This window comes from Danio aesculapii, chromosome 3 (assembly GCF_903798145.1).
Source record: "Danio aesculapii chromosome 3, fDanAes4.1, whole genome shotgun sequence".
NCBI lineage: Eukaryota > Metazoa > Chordata > Actinopteri > Cypriniformes > Danionidae > Danio > Danio aesculapii.
The window spans coordinates 28152225-28167193 of NC_079437.1; the positions used below are offsets into that span (position 1 = coordinate 28152225).

Here is a 14969-nt window from a genome sequence, read left to right on the forward strand (position 1 = left end):
TGTTCATTGTCCTTTCCCCTTCATCCCAACATCTGCCCTACTTAGAACCACAGCGTACCTCAACGATTTCTTCTTTCCGGGAAAACGGATGCAATGCATCTTCTTGCCTGCACAAAAGAATGTTACAGTACATTCATCAAAACAAAATGCTATTCTTTTTGCTTCACTCCTCAGATGACGCCTCGGCAAATCGTCTTAAAACTCCACCTTTTTTGGAAATCATCTCATTTTACAAGTCACCTGGAGTTAAATCTTTTGAGTTTTACCATATTTAAATCCATTCAACTGATCTCTGGGTCTGGTGGGAGCACTTTTAGCTTCGCATAGATTATTGAATTGGATTAGGCCATTAGCATCTCACGCAAAAACGATCAGGTGCAATATTACACAGCACCTTAAAATAGTCCCAATTTAGTAACAAGGTAAGTTTATTCATATAGCACATATATAGCACATAAATAAAATAAAAACAAATAATATAAAACAAATAAGGACAGTGTATTTTCATATTCCAAAACACCAGTGTATCATATACTCATTATACTCTGGGACTTCCCCATTCTGGGCATCAACACCCCCCCCCCCCCCCTCTTTGAATAGGGACTTTTTCTGTACCTATTTATCTATCGGACGTCTCCAACAGATTCGATTTTTCACCTACAATTGGAACGTTAAGCTTTAAAGCTCTCGGGAGTAAATCGCTTTAAGAGACGATTGTTATAACATTGCTTATAATGCAGCCATGGTAAGGCAATACAGTTCCTTGATCGCTTTAGTCGCTTAAGGTGTAGATCGCTATAACAGTGCTTATAATGCAGCCATGGTATACCAATAAAGTTCTTTGATTATTATGCAAGAATGAGAGTTTAGTTGCTAGACATATCGGCCCAGAAATTAGCTGTCTCTACAGAAATGTCAAGCTTTAAATAGGAAAATGATCAAAACTCTTTTTTATTTTTTTATTTCTTCTCTATTTTTGAGTGAGATGCTAATGGTCTAATTCGATTCATTGATTTATGCCAACGGTGGCCATCTGTGAAGTGTCTTTCAGGCAGTATGCTTGGGCATTGTGTCTGAATGGGGAAACATCAAATTCTCCGAAACTGTTTGCAGAGCTTACGATTACATTACATATTTGGAATCACCAATAAAATGAAGCAACATCTGTCTGATAAATTTAGTCATTTTTTTTCAGATTGCCTGAGATAATGTGCATGTGCACTCGAAAAGAACGAGATCACGACACCAACCTCATTTATGGCTGTTCTACATATTATCATCCTCTTCATAATGATCATCTGATTGCACTGGTCTTCTGAAGTAATCCACAACTTGGTCTTGATGGTGCATCTCCTCCAGAAATGACAGCGACAATTTGTTTACAAGTCTGTGGGTGTTTGAGTAGTTGCTGTCATGTGATGTGCGTTTGATAGGATGGAATGTACCTTGCGTTAATTTCATACAGATTACAAAACCAGAAAACTTTTGTTTTCAAGTATAGTTCAAGTATATGTGGATATATTTTTTATGTCTATGAAGCAAGTATTCACTGAGATTCCTGCTTGTTGACCACAAAAACTGTAGTAAAAGCTACACATCTGGTCCGAGCATCTCCCCCGGAGAATCTTCAGTCTATGGTGATCAATGATTGGCTCCAGTACCAGTAGGCGGGTCTTCATTCGCCATATTGACTGTTACACTGTCCCTTATTCAAAACTATAGGAGTGATGTGTCTTGTGTATTCTATAGTCTTCGTTTATGCTAAGCTAAAAATGCTTACAAAGACCTGGAGAAAATGGAAAATGGAAAAGCTTTTCCAAAAAAAGTCTAGTGTTCCTTTAAGTAGATCTTGCACTTTCCTCCTGAAAATAACTACCCTTTCCAAATGGATCTACTGCCCAGATTAAGATTGAACAGCCAGGCCAAAATAAATCTATTGAAAATATCGTACCACGCCAGCTTTGTCGCCAAGAGCTGTTTCATTAAATCATGTCCTACCGATATTGACTGTCCCCTAAATAGTTCCAGTCTATATTAAACCCGCCACCGTAACCATAAACCTAACAATACACAAGCGCACCATTCCCCGCTGCGAGTTTGTGAGTCTAGTGATCTTTCCCACTCCAATCACCTGCAGGTTTCTTCCCACAGGCCACGGCAACACCTTCCTAATTGGCTGACTGGACACGGTGTGACTGTTGTTGAGGTTCTTCACTCCTTCTCTCTTTTCTTTCTATATCCTCTGAGAAATCAGCATTCCTAAAAGTCAGGAACAATCTTCCAGTCGGTGCATTGGTGTGTGTGTGTGTGTGTGTGTGTGTGTGTTTATATTTAAGCATCATTGAATGTGTGTGAGGGAATGGCTTTCACACCGTCTCTCTCTCTCTTCTCATCCAGAGAGCTTAAGGGACTGACAGCACCCAGTGGAATTCAGCCATTCTTTGCCTCCACAAAAGAGAGCATGAGCAGGGAACAAAGAGGGTCTTTGTGTCTCTTTCCCACCCTCTCGCTCCTTCCTTCTCTTTCTGTCTTTAGCACCATCTCTCTCTTGCTTCTGCTCGGGCCATTGTGCTCTCTAACGGCAGTGTCAGGAGTCACGAGTGCTCCGCTTGTTCGCTCTTTTATTATTTCATTTAACTTTTCACCTGAGAGTGTGTCAGGGTCTACGCTGTATTTAAGGGGAACTTGGTGTACGTAGCCCCTTTTAGATTGAGTATATTTTTTTGAAGTACGCAACCGAAACTTGACGTTTTTCTTTTCCCATAGAGATTTTTTTTTTTACTTTAGTGTTTTTGAAAGTTTCAGAAGTTGCTCTAAAGTATACTTTTTTTGTGTGTGCTACTTTTATTCGTCTGCTAAGACAGAAGCTGCACTGTAAAAAATTCCTGTAAATTTACAGTGAAAATAAACAGCAAAATACCGTTTTAATGTAAAAGCGGCAAGTTGCTGTTTTTTACAATGCATCATGGGAAGACTTGCTCACTTGAGTTTGAGTGGTTGAGCAACAACAGTAAGGGCACTGTAATTTAACGGTTTCATACCATATTTTTTTCTGAGCACACAAGACGACATTTTGGATTATCCACATGTGGTACGTTTGCAGCTCCATATGTGACTTAACTACCTGTAAAGTACTGTTAGATTTTTAAAATCACATTTAAACTTTCAATCAACACAGAACTGCAACAATGATTTGACTGTGTGAATTTGAAAAGCAAGATATAGCTTAGCATAAGGACTCGGTAGTCCTCACATTACTCCTGTAGCCTGGATGGATATTTTACCTGAACTTTTAGCAACAGTGCAAAGATTGAACGTTATAATTTGTGGTTACCTGAACTGGTACATAGCCCTGCAATTTATGATAGATTTGAACTGCGTGCCTCTGTTTGCAACTCCATGGTACTTACAAGAAGGATAATTGGATAATTTGGATATTTTCGACGAGGTAAGAAGCTCTATCTTTGATCGTACTATCTTTAAATTACTTATTAAATTTAAATATTATGCCATAAACATGCTATCAACACATAACCTAAGCATCTGTTTATTTAATTGCAGGATCTGACCATGTGAATGTCTTGAGAGGAGAAAGGGGTAACGTTAGCCTAATTTAGCATGCTAACGATAGCTGAAGGACTCATTTTCAGATCACACGCAGGTAAGAATGTTAAACCTAGATTTTACATGAACTTTGAGTGAAGATTGTACAGAATAATTTTGTTTTCATGTGATTACATGTGTAACTTGTACATTCGGTCCATTTGATTACAGATACGCCTTTTTATTTGCAACTCCGATGCTTCTAAAAATAACATTTTAGGATTGAGTGAGACTGTTGTCATTTTTAATGTTATTCCAGTTAGTTTATATAGAAATTGACTAGAGTTACGGTCAGATTTTATGCTTGGTAACGTTACCTAAAGTTACAGAGCTTTTAATCTTTATGTGAGTAAGGAGTAACCGAGCAAGGTACTGTGAACGTGCAGTACTAGATAAGTATCTTGTTATAACATTATGTATCCTTGTCAGAGTTGTGGGGAAACATGTGGTACTGTTGTGTCATATGTGAAACATATGAAAATACACACAAATGTTTCAAATATTGTTTTTTTCGTTGCTGCATTCCTACCTGTAAAAGGACGTTTAAAAAATATGCAGGTTTAAAATCTTACGTCTACAGGCACCATAAAGGATATAGGAAAGAAAACACATTGTGAGCTACACTTTAGCTTTTTTTTACAATTACAATTTCTTTACAATTTATTTTTGACCAATAGATGTCTGCCACCACTGCTGATCTTGAAAAGATGGGTAACCTGCCTGTGACTCCTCGTTTGATCCTGCATGGTAAGTATTTTGTGATTAGGATAGGAAGAAATCTGATTTGTGTCTCGCTATATACTTTGCTGGTTTGTATTTGAGGAAATAGATTCATTCAATTTTATTTTATTAAAGCAAAGTCTCATTTAATTTGAATTGTGTGTATTTGTTTTGATCTGATACTTGAAAGAAATAAACTTGCTTTTTAGAAGTCTAGTTATCCTTTAGTATTACTATCGACATACTATTGTCAATTTTTTAACACATGCTTAAGACATTTTGTCACTTTTCATTTTCTTTGAATCTCAGATTACCTGATTTCATGTAGTTGTTATTATAGTTATTTAAATATTTATTTTAATTTTGAAAAATGTTATTGCATTATTGAAAATTATTGCATAATTTTATCATGGCTCTTTCTACACCAAGCCTTTCAAAATAAATGATAAATCACAGAATTAATCTCCAGAATAATTCTTAAATAATACTTTAATCAATGATTTTATTAAAGGTCCAGATGTTACTCCGGGCCAGTGGATGAAACAATGGATGATCAGCATGGAAGGCAGAGTAATCTGTGAGGGTGTGCAGCCACATTTTTTTCTGGACTTGCTGCAGTGTTTTCTTTGTACAACATCTTCAGTTTGCAGTACCAGGAGGAAACAGCATGCACACTGGAATTCCTTCAAAGGTAATATGTTTGCACTTACATATTTTTTTGTTTAATTTAGCATGAGGACTTCATGGAATAGAATATTATGTCCAACTTGTCACATGTGTGTTTGTGTGTATATAGTACAAGTGAAAAGTTTGGAATTAGCAATATATAGGTAATATATATATTTTTTGTATAATAAGCTTCTTGAGTTCACAAAAGCTGAACAATACTGTAATAAAAACAAAGACAAATACAGCAAAAACTGTAATATAGTGAAATGTCAGTTAAATATTATAAATTTGTCATAAACTAATTAAATCATTTACTGGTATTTTATTGAATGTAGTTTAAAATGTTATTATTTCTTGTGTTGTAAAGTTGAATTTTAATCATCATAATTAAAAATAGCCTTTAGTGTCACATAATTCTTTTGATGCTTAATATAATCATCTGCTCAGAATAAACATTTATTGTTGTTGTCATCACTATGTGAAACAATACAATACACATTATTCATTCATTTTCTTTTCGGCTTAGTCCCTTTATTAATCCAGGGTTGCCACAGCGGAATGAACTGCCAATTTATCCAGCACGTTTTATGCAGCGGATGCCCTTCCAGCTGCAACCCATCTCTGGGAAACATCCATACAGTCATTCACACTCATACACTACGGACAATTTAGCCTACACAATTCACCTGTACCGCATGTCTTTAGACTTGTGGGGGACACCGGAGCACCCGGAGGAAACCCATGCGAACACGGGCAGAACATGCAAACTCCACACAGTAATGTCAACTGACCCAGCCAAGGCTCGAACCAGCAACCTTCTTGCTGTGAGGCGACAGCAATACCTGCTGTGCCACCATGTCAATACACATTATACAATACTATTTTAAAGTACCATTGAAAATTATTTACTTTTATTCATCAAAATATATTGTTCAAGCATGAAAGTAAATTAGGCGACGCAGTGGCTCAGTAGGTAGTTCTGTCGCTTCACAGCAAGAAGGTCGCAAGAAAGTTTCCTCCGGGTACTTCCCTTTCCCCCACGAGTCCAATGACATGCGGTACAGGTGAATTGGGTAAGCTAAAATTGTCTGTAGTGTATGTGTGTGAATGAGAGTGCATGGGTGTTTCCCAGTGATGGGTTGCAGCTGGAAGGGCATCCGCTGCGTAAGACATAAGCTGGATAAGTTGGCGGTTCATTCCGCTGTGGCGACCCCAGATTAATAAAGGGACTAAGCCGAAAAGAAAATGAATGAATGAAAGTAAATTCATTTATTATAATGCAAAAAAGATTACAATTTTAGTTTTACTTTTTTTTTTTAATCAAAGAATCGTAAAAGAATGTATCAGTTTCCAAAATACGATGAAGCCTTTTTTCAGCACTGATAATTATAAGAATCAATATTAGTGGTTTTGTACCAATAATATAATAATTATTTCTGAAGGATTATGTGACACTGAAGACTAATGTAATGATAATGAAAATTCAGCTATACATCACAGGAATAAATTAAATGTGAAACTATGTTCAATAAGAACAGATAAAAATGTGAAAAATTTGAGTTATTTAAATTGTGTAGTAACATTTTATAATTAAACATTTTTACTTTATTTTTGATCAAATAAATGCACCCCTTTAGAGCAGAATAGCCTTTTTAAACATTGCCTCTCAAAAATCTGTCTTTCAAATTAATATTTTGAATAGAGTGTTTTACAATTATATATTTGTGCATAAACATTGGATTAGTCAGTACCAAAGCCAAAATTTGAGCTAAAAAACTTAGTACACGCCAGTGAATATTTTGATGAAAAAAATAAATACAACTTTAATAATAAACAGGAAGAAACTATTACTCTAATAGATATAACTGTTAAATAAAACAGTTTTGTTTAAATGCACCAATATATATTGTCTATATTCACTGAGGATTTTATAAAAATAATTTTTTTTTAAAGAGGGCGCTCATTTATCCTGATACTATATATGTAGTGTGTGTGTGTGTGTGTGTGTGTGTGTGTGTGTGTGTGTGTGTGTGTGTGTGTGTGTGTGTGCGTGCCCGCAGGTGAAGCCTTCTTGAATTTTTTTATTTTTTCAATATTTACAAAATGATGTTTAACAGAGCAAAGAATTTTTCACAGAATTTCCGATAATGTTTTTTCTTCTAGAGAAAGTTTGTGTGATTTTAGCTAGAATAAAAGTAGATTTTAATTTTTAAAAAACATTTTAAGGTCAAAATTATTAGCCCCCTTAAGCAATAGATTTTTTCGATTGTCTACAGAACAAACCATCATTATACAATGACTTTAATTAACCTAGTTAGGCCTTTATATGCCACTTTAAGCTGAACACTGGTATCTTAAGAAAATATCTAGGCAAATATTATGTGCTGTCATCACGGAAAAGATAAAAGAAATCAGTTATTAGTTTTTACAAATTAGTTATTAAAACTAGTATGTTCAGAAATGTTGAACAAATCTTCTCTCTGTTAAGCAGAAATTGAGGGAAAATTATACATATATATAACTAGGAAAAAACTAGGAAAAAATTTCTTCAACACATTTCTAAACATAATAGTTTTAATAACTCATTTCTAATAACTGATTTCTTTTCTCTTTACCATGATGACAGTAAATAATATTTTACTAGATATTCTTCAAGATACTTCTATACCGCTTAAAGTGACATTTAAAGGCTTAACTAGGTTAATAAGGTTAACTAGGCAGGTTAGGGTAATTAGGCAAGTTATTGTATAAAGTTAGTTTGTTCTGTAGACTATTGAAAAAATATTGCTCAAAGGGGCTAATAATTTTGACCTTAAAATGGTTTTTAAAAAATGTATAACTACTTTTACTCTAGGCGAAATAAAATAAGACTTTCTCCAGAAGAAAAAATATTTTCAGACATACTGTGAACATTTCCTTGCCCTGTTAAACAGATTTAAAAAAGAAACAGATCTTTATTATTTATTTAAATTTATGAAAATTATTTTAGTGCTGCAAAAATGCATGTGCTTTTCACTAAAAATTTCTTTCAGAACAAAAAAAATCACTCTTTTGCAGATAGTCTGTTTATTTTTGTAAATTATACAGTTTTAAAACCTTGTTCACAGAAAGTCTTTTATTCTTATTATTCAGATGCTGTGCTGGGATAAATCCAGAGAAGGGAACCTGCAAGGGGAAGGCTGCGAGGGGAAATGTGACATCAAAAAAAAAAAAAAAACTGGCAAGACAGTTCATGAGAAGACCATGACCGTAAACCCCAAGGTTTCAAATCTTTTAAAGAAACTAATGGACTTTTTTTGATGGGACTTTATTTAAAATGTAGCTAGCTGGCAACCCCCCCCCCCTACTTTTGCAATATTGTTATATAAACCAGAGGCCTTTTTTTTTTTTTTTTTTTTTTTTGCTGAAGCTCATTTTGGGGCTATATATTTTTTATTTTATATCCAAGACTAAATTGCAAAGCGGCTATTTACTATTTTTTTCTAAGACATTCGGTAAGTTGCTTTTTGTTGTACAATGCTGAATGTGATCTCAACATTTCTTGAGAACTTACAATTTTTGCCTGTTCTTTGGCTAAATATTTTCACAAACATAATGCATATTTTATCTTGTGTTGTTTGAAAATAAAATTGTGAAATATAACTTGGGTTTATTTCTCTTTTTGAATCCACAGGCAAATTAAAAGGTAGTCTATAATGGCATTTTAATTGGAAATATTATGGTTAAAATATGGCTTGTAATTTAACAGCTTTATGCTTCTAAATAACAGAAGTATGCTGTAGATAAAATGTAAAAAAGGTAGGGCACTGTATTTTTACATTACAATAACAGTGGTATGCTGTATCTAACAGAACAGTATTATGCTGTTAATTTAAAACAGCAGGGCACTGTGTTTTTACAGTTCCACAACAGTAGATTACTGTTGCTAACAAAAACAGTATCATTCTGTAAATTTAAAACGGCAGGGTACTGTATTTTTACAGTTCCACAACAGTAGAATACCGTTACTAACAAAAACAGTATCATACTGTTAATTTAAAAAACGGTAGGGCACTGTATTTTTACAGTATGATGCTGGCAACCACAGCTGCCAGTAGATTACCGTTTTTTTACAAGGAAATTTTTTACAGTGTGAGATTGTGCCTAAATACACAGTCAAAAAATGTTTTAGTTTTTTTTTTTTTGCATAATTTGAGGTTTTAAGGATTTTTAGTGACTGTTTTAGTCTGTTCCAAAATGATAATTAACTTTTTTTTTTCATTTGTTTCTTCAGAAGTCACGTCTCATTGTCATGACTTCATTAAGTTCGTAACTTTATTAATGTCAACAGTGTTGCTTGTCATTGAACTGGCAAACTAAACAAAACTAAAAAACACAACTTTCGACATTTATGTTCATACGAAAGAAATAGAGGAACTATGTTTTGGTCTTAGAGTTTACTATTATGTAGTAAATTTCACATTATAATCAATGTATTTGCTAGGGATGGTTTATTAGATTGTGTTTTATTTAATGTTTTCAAAAAAATCACGTATGACCCTGGACTATTAAACTTATGCTGCACAGGTATATTTAATACTTTGTATGGGTCAAAAGCTTTTTTATTGCCAGAAATCATCAGAATATTTGGTAAAGATCATGTTCCATGAGATATTTTGTAAATTTCATACTGTAAATATATAAAAACTTAAACTTTGATTAGAACTATGTATTGCTAAGCACTTCATTTAGGAAATTTTAAAAGTGCTTTCTCCTCTGGTAAACATGCAGATCACAATAAGGACTACAAATTTGCCAGTATATGGACTGCAAGTTCTGATCATGCACCACACACACTCACATCGGTTCCTGATCCTGACTGATTGCAAACAAACAGCCGGAGGATTGTCAAAGACTGATAAGAGACTGATATAGAAGACTGATATAGAAAGACTATAGGGCTTTAAATTCAGCGCACACACACACACATCTGTGAGTTTACCAGCGATCTGTAAGGATTGCTGGTGATTTTGATAATTTGGTATCAGAAATGGCTTATATGAAAGGTAAAGGCCTCTAGATTATACTAATTTTACCAAAATAAAACATGATCATGCATTGATTTTTAATTATTTAATTAAGACAGTAAGGTCTGACCTTGCTTAAACAAAAGTCTTGTCACTTAACAGAAATGAAGTACAGTACAGAATATAAAGTCATTGTGCAGTGGAATAAGAACTATCATTGTGGATTACTCCCATTAGCTTGGAGGACTGCATCCATACATCTCTCCAATGACTCAAATAACTTATTAATAAAGTCATCTGGAACTGCAAATAAAGCATTCTTGCAGGACTCCCAGAGTTCATCAAGATTCTTTGGATTGATCTTCAATGCCTTCTCCTCCATCTTACCCCCTATGCTCAATAATGTTCATGTCTGGTGACTGGGCTGGCCAATACTGGAGCACCTTGGCCTTCTTTGCTTTCAGGAACTTTGATGTGGAGGTTGAAGTATGAGAAGGAGCACTATCCTGCTGAAGAATTTGCCCTCTCATGTGGTTTGTAATGTAATGGGCAGCACAAATGTCTTAATACCACAGGCTGTTGATGTTACCATCCACTCTGCAGATCTCTCGCACGGCCCCATACTGAATGTAACCCTTAACCATGATTTTACCTTCATCAAACTTGACTGATTTATGTAAGAATCTTGGGTCCACGCGGGTTCCAATAGGTCTTCTGCAGTATTTGTGATGATTGAGATGCAGTTCAACATGATTCTGTTGACTTTCTTGACTGTTTTTTTCCAAGTTCACATTTTAACAAAATGTAACTTTAAATATTTTATTTATATTTCTGTATTTTTTAATTTGTTTCATTTTATTAGGTCTTATGTGGGACTGCAGATCTTGTCTGTAGAACATTATATATTAAAGACTTCAAAACTATTTTTTTACTCCAAACTTCATATAACAAAAATAAAAAGTTTAAGTTTGTTAGTTTTTGTTGAAGCCCCTGGCAGACTTCCCGTAGCCGAAGAAGCACATACAAACACGGCTGTCAACTGCGTTTCATTTATTGAATAGAGAAGAGGAGAGAGGAAATCTTGTTTTCCTTCTCTAGACCTTCCTTTTCATCTGGCCCTCTGCATGTGTGCTTGTCTTTTCAGCATGGCACCATCCTTCATCTTTCTGTCCTGTCCTTTTCACAAGAGAATGCTTCGTTTCCAAATCCTCATTCAAAGCCAATTTCACAGCATTGGAGGAGATGAGCAAACCGCTGACACAGCATGGCAATGGAGGGGACGACAGGAAGTGAAGGAAGGAAGGAGAGTGTGCATATTCAGGTTTAACCGATGAAGATAATGATGTGGATGTAAATATTAATATAAGAAATTAGAGGTGGAAAGCAGAATATGTGAATAGAGTGACGACAATTTCCTTTCCTCGCACAAAGACCTTAGCGATCACTCCGCTCCAGATCTTGTCAGGGTTTTCCATTTACTGCTTCTCGATTGCTCCACTTTCATAGGTGAAAGAAACCTCTCATCTCCTTCATACCAAATTTGCAGCTTTTTTCATACCGTTTCAAATGTTATTATGAGGCACAATGTGGAATCACTTTCGAAGATAATTTTATCCAGCTGATAAACAATGAAAAACATTAGCAGCCAATCAGAATCCATTCTACTTTTAAAGAGGCAGTTAACAAAATTGTAGTGCACATTTATGATAATGATGTTGTGTGCTACATGGTGTGCTATTATAGTTATTTTTATAGATGGATATCTTTATTATATTATATCTAGTTATTTTTCTTGTCGTGAAAGGAGGCTTTAGAGGAATAATTCATCCTCTCTGTATATGTGTTTTTTTTTTCATTTATTTATTTCTTTATTTCTTTTTTTTTTTTGTCAGATAAATAAATTCTGAATGGTTTAAAATTTTATCCCTGCTCTTCCATGCTATATAATGGTGTTGGATAATGGCTTTTATATTGAAGCTTTCAAAAATACATACATCGTTAAAAAAATAACTCATCATATACCACCAACGACACATCAATCCACTTCACAAGGCATGTTTTAACCCTAAAGCATGCCTTATAAAGTGGATTGATGTGTTTTTTGTCACAGAATGGGCTTTTTAAATTTAAAAATAACAAATATTTTTGTTACAAAAACACATCGATCTCCTGTATAAGACATTTGGTAGTTTTAACGGTCCCCTGAAGTGCTTTGAAATATGCATTTTTATATTGTTTTATCACAGCTCTGCCAATGATAGTGGTTGGGTTAAGTGCATCAAATGAAAAGCAAATGAGAAGTGTCTTGAAGAGGACTGGGCATGTCAGAGACTAGAGAGCATTTGATTAGCATTTGACATGAATAAAACCGTTGATCCATTTGGGCGGAATTGACACTACAAGCTTTACGTGTTTATATCTGTTTTATAACTTCTAAATTTGAATTTTCTTATTGTTTTGGGGCACACTAGCTCATAAAAATGCATAGTACTGACACTAATATCTTAAAAACTTAATTTAAAATGCACAGAGGATGGCTTGAGGGTGAGTGTGTATATTATTATATTGTAGGCCAATTTTTCAATTTTTGGTGGACTTTCCTTTAATGATAATACATGTTCTTCAAAATTGAGTAACCAATTCATTGTTAAAGGTGCAGTATGTAAGTTTTGGACTCTTCTAAAGCATAAAAATACCATGATATGTTTGCAGATATTTAAGAAACAAACAAAGTGAACGTTCTTGTTTTTGTGCCGGAACGCTGTCATTTTTATGGGTTTTTTAACCCAACCAATGCCACTTTAGCCAATTATAATTCAGCACCCTGGGTTGCGTTGTTGGAAAATTACATATTTCTTCCATTCAGTCAGTATGACTCTCAAAGCATGCATCCGTGATCGAAAATTGGCCTCTGGTGGACAGTAGCAGACTCCGAAATGGGACGCAGATTCAGAGTTCCACATGAGGTTATTAATTAGCTTATAATATATATATTACGAGCTTAAACATTAGGTAAGCAGGTTACATTTGTAACCGAGTGACCTAACTAACAAGATGCTACGTGACGTGATTTGCAGTAAAAAGTAATTTGGCTGTTTGCACCAGATAAAACACGACAGAAATTTAAGTACAGCCATTTTGTAGCACAGAATATGCCCTTGCTCATGAAATGGTAAGGTTTATAATCTAATTAATACATTTTAAACCTCTTTATTAATATTAATCATAGATGCTGATAGTGAGTCACAGTTCTAAATTTCAGTTTCAAACGATTTATTTTATTTTTAAAGATTTGAGGTGAATTATCTCTTGCTGCTTTCAGTAGTATTGCAATAAATGTCTTGTAAAATGGCATTCAAACTCCCATTATCACATAATCACATTAGCATTTAACACTGAATAAAACACATGAGGTGTACCTAAGGTGATCAATTTATCCTGTTGTTCACCTGTGAGAAATAGTAACTGTTTTTAATGTGTCAGTTCGAGGTGTTGGTTAAACAAAAACTTCTAATACGGAAAATATTCTTTCTATCGTGTGCCGTTGCCGTTGCGTTTAGAACACAATTGAACTCAGTCTTGCTGTTGGAGTTGTCAATCTGGCAACCTGCACTTGGGTCTGTTTTGATGCAGGAATGCAATACCTAGTTTAACCACTGGGTGTCAAAATAACATACTGCACCTTTAAGAAATGGCGCCTTATCACAAAATTTTACTACTAAATTACATATCTAAACTGTACTATTTTATTATTATTAAACACTTAGTATTTTTGATCATTGCCTTTCTAGATGGTTTAACTATTTTTTTTAAATGTTATAACTATTACTAATATTTAAAATATTAATTTTCTTTCATTCAGACTAGCTTTTTTTTGTTTTTTGTTTTTTTGTTTAAAAGAGACTAATAATAATAACTTGTTACCAATGTATTCAGACACCTTATTGTCTTGTAACCGCTTCATGACTCTTTAACAGGTGTTATGCTTGTGATGAAGCACATCGGAGTGAGTGAAGCGAGCAAAAACACACACTTGCTCCTGGCAAGATAATGCAGCTCTGCTCCCCTCTCATCCGCTCATACTGTGGTAGCCGAACAGGTTGTAGGAGAACAGAAAGAGAAGCCAGAATTGATTGATTTTGCTCTAAATGCAGTGGGATGGTTAATTGAGAATGAGAGGAAAAGGTAAAGAAAGGAAAAGAACAGATAGAGGTGGGAGGTGAAAATGTAGAGTGGCACAACTGAATCACACAAGAAGCTTTTCTCCCGCAACCGAACGGCACGTGCGAGCGCATCTGCCGCAGTCACCCGCCTTCCTGTTAAATATACACACACACACACGCATCCTCTTCTCTCGCTGCACGATTATATGCCTGTTTATGTAAATCAGGTCATTAGGAAGATGCAGCGTGTTCTTCTGGGGTAGGGGCAGATAGAAGATGAGGGAAGGAAATAGTTTTTTCCTTTTACAGTGTCGTAGGAAGTTTGAGTAGAGGGAATGTTGCTGTCCTAACCTGCTACGACAGAATCTGCAGCTTTGATTCAGTGGAGTGGAGTGTTCGATTCTTGCAAATAACCTGTGTCTGATCACTTTAAGGATGTATTCAGATCTTCAGACTCTGTTTGTTACATGTTTTATCTTTTTTTTTCACAAGTAACGTGTGTTTTGTGTTTCAGTGGTTTGCTCAATGGAAGTCAAGGTCTCTTAAAATGTTGTTTCTCTACTTCTTGTCATTGTTATTCTGTCCTAAAGGAAGGATGAGGAAATGTCAAAGTAGAATAATTATTAAAGAATATTAATTAAAGAATAAACACTATTTTAAGAAACTTTAAACAAACAAAAAAACTCCTTCCTAACTTACTCCCAGGGCCGTTTATATTAAAGTTGATATTTAGCTTCACCATGTTGGTGTAATTTTTACGAGGTGGGTCGTTAGCCCAACGCTCAACCCCCAAGCTGGAGGACCATAA

General features: G+C 34.8%; 1 long non-coding RNA gene across 1 annotated transcript; it reads left to right on the forward strand.

Moving 5' to 3' along the window:
• Window positions 1-3368: 3368 nt before the first annotated feature.
• Window positions 3369-8363, forward strand: LOC130218830 (uncharacterized). Its single transcript, XR_008835999.1, has 5 exons — window positions 3369-3448; window positions 3562-3661; window positions 4281-4350; window positions 4835-5014; window positions 8125-8363. It is a non-coding gene; the product is annotated as an uncharacterized LOC130218830 (long non-coding RNA).
• The last annotated feature ends 6606 nt before the right edge of the window (window positions 8364-14969 follow it).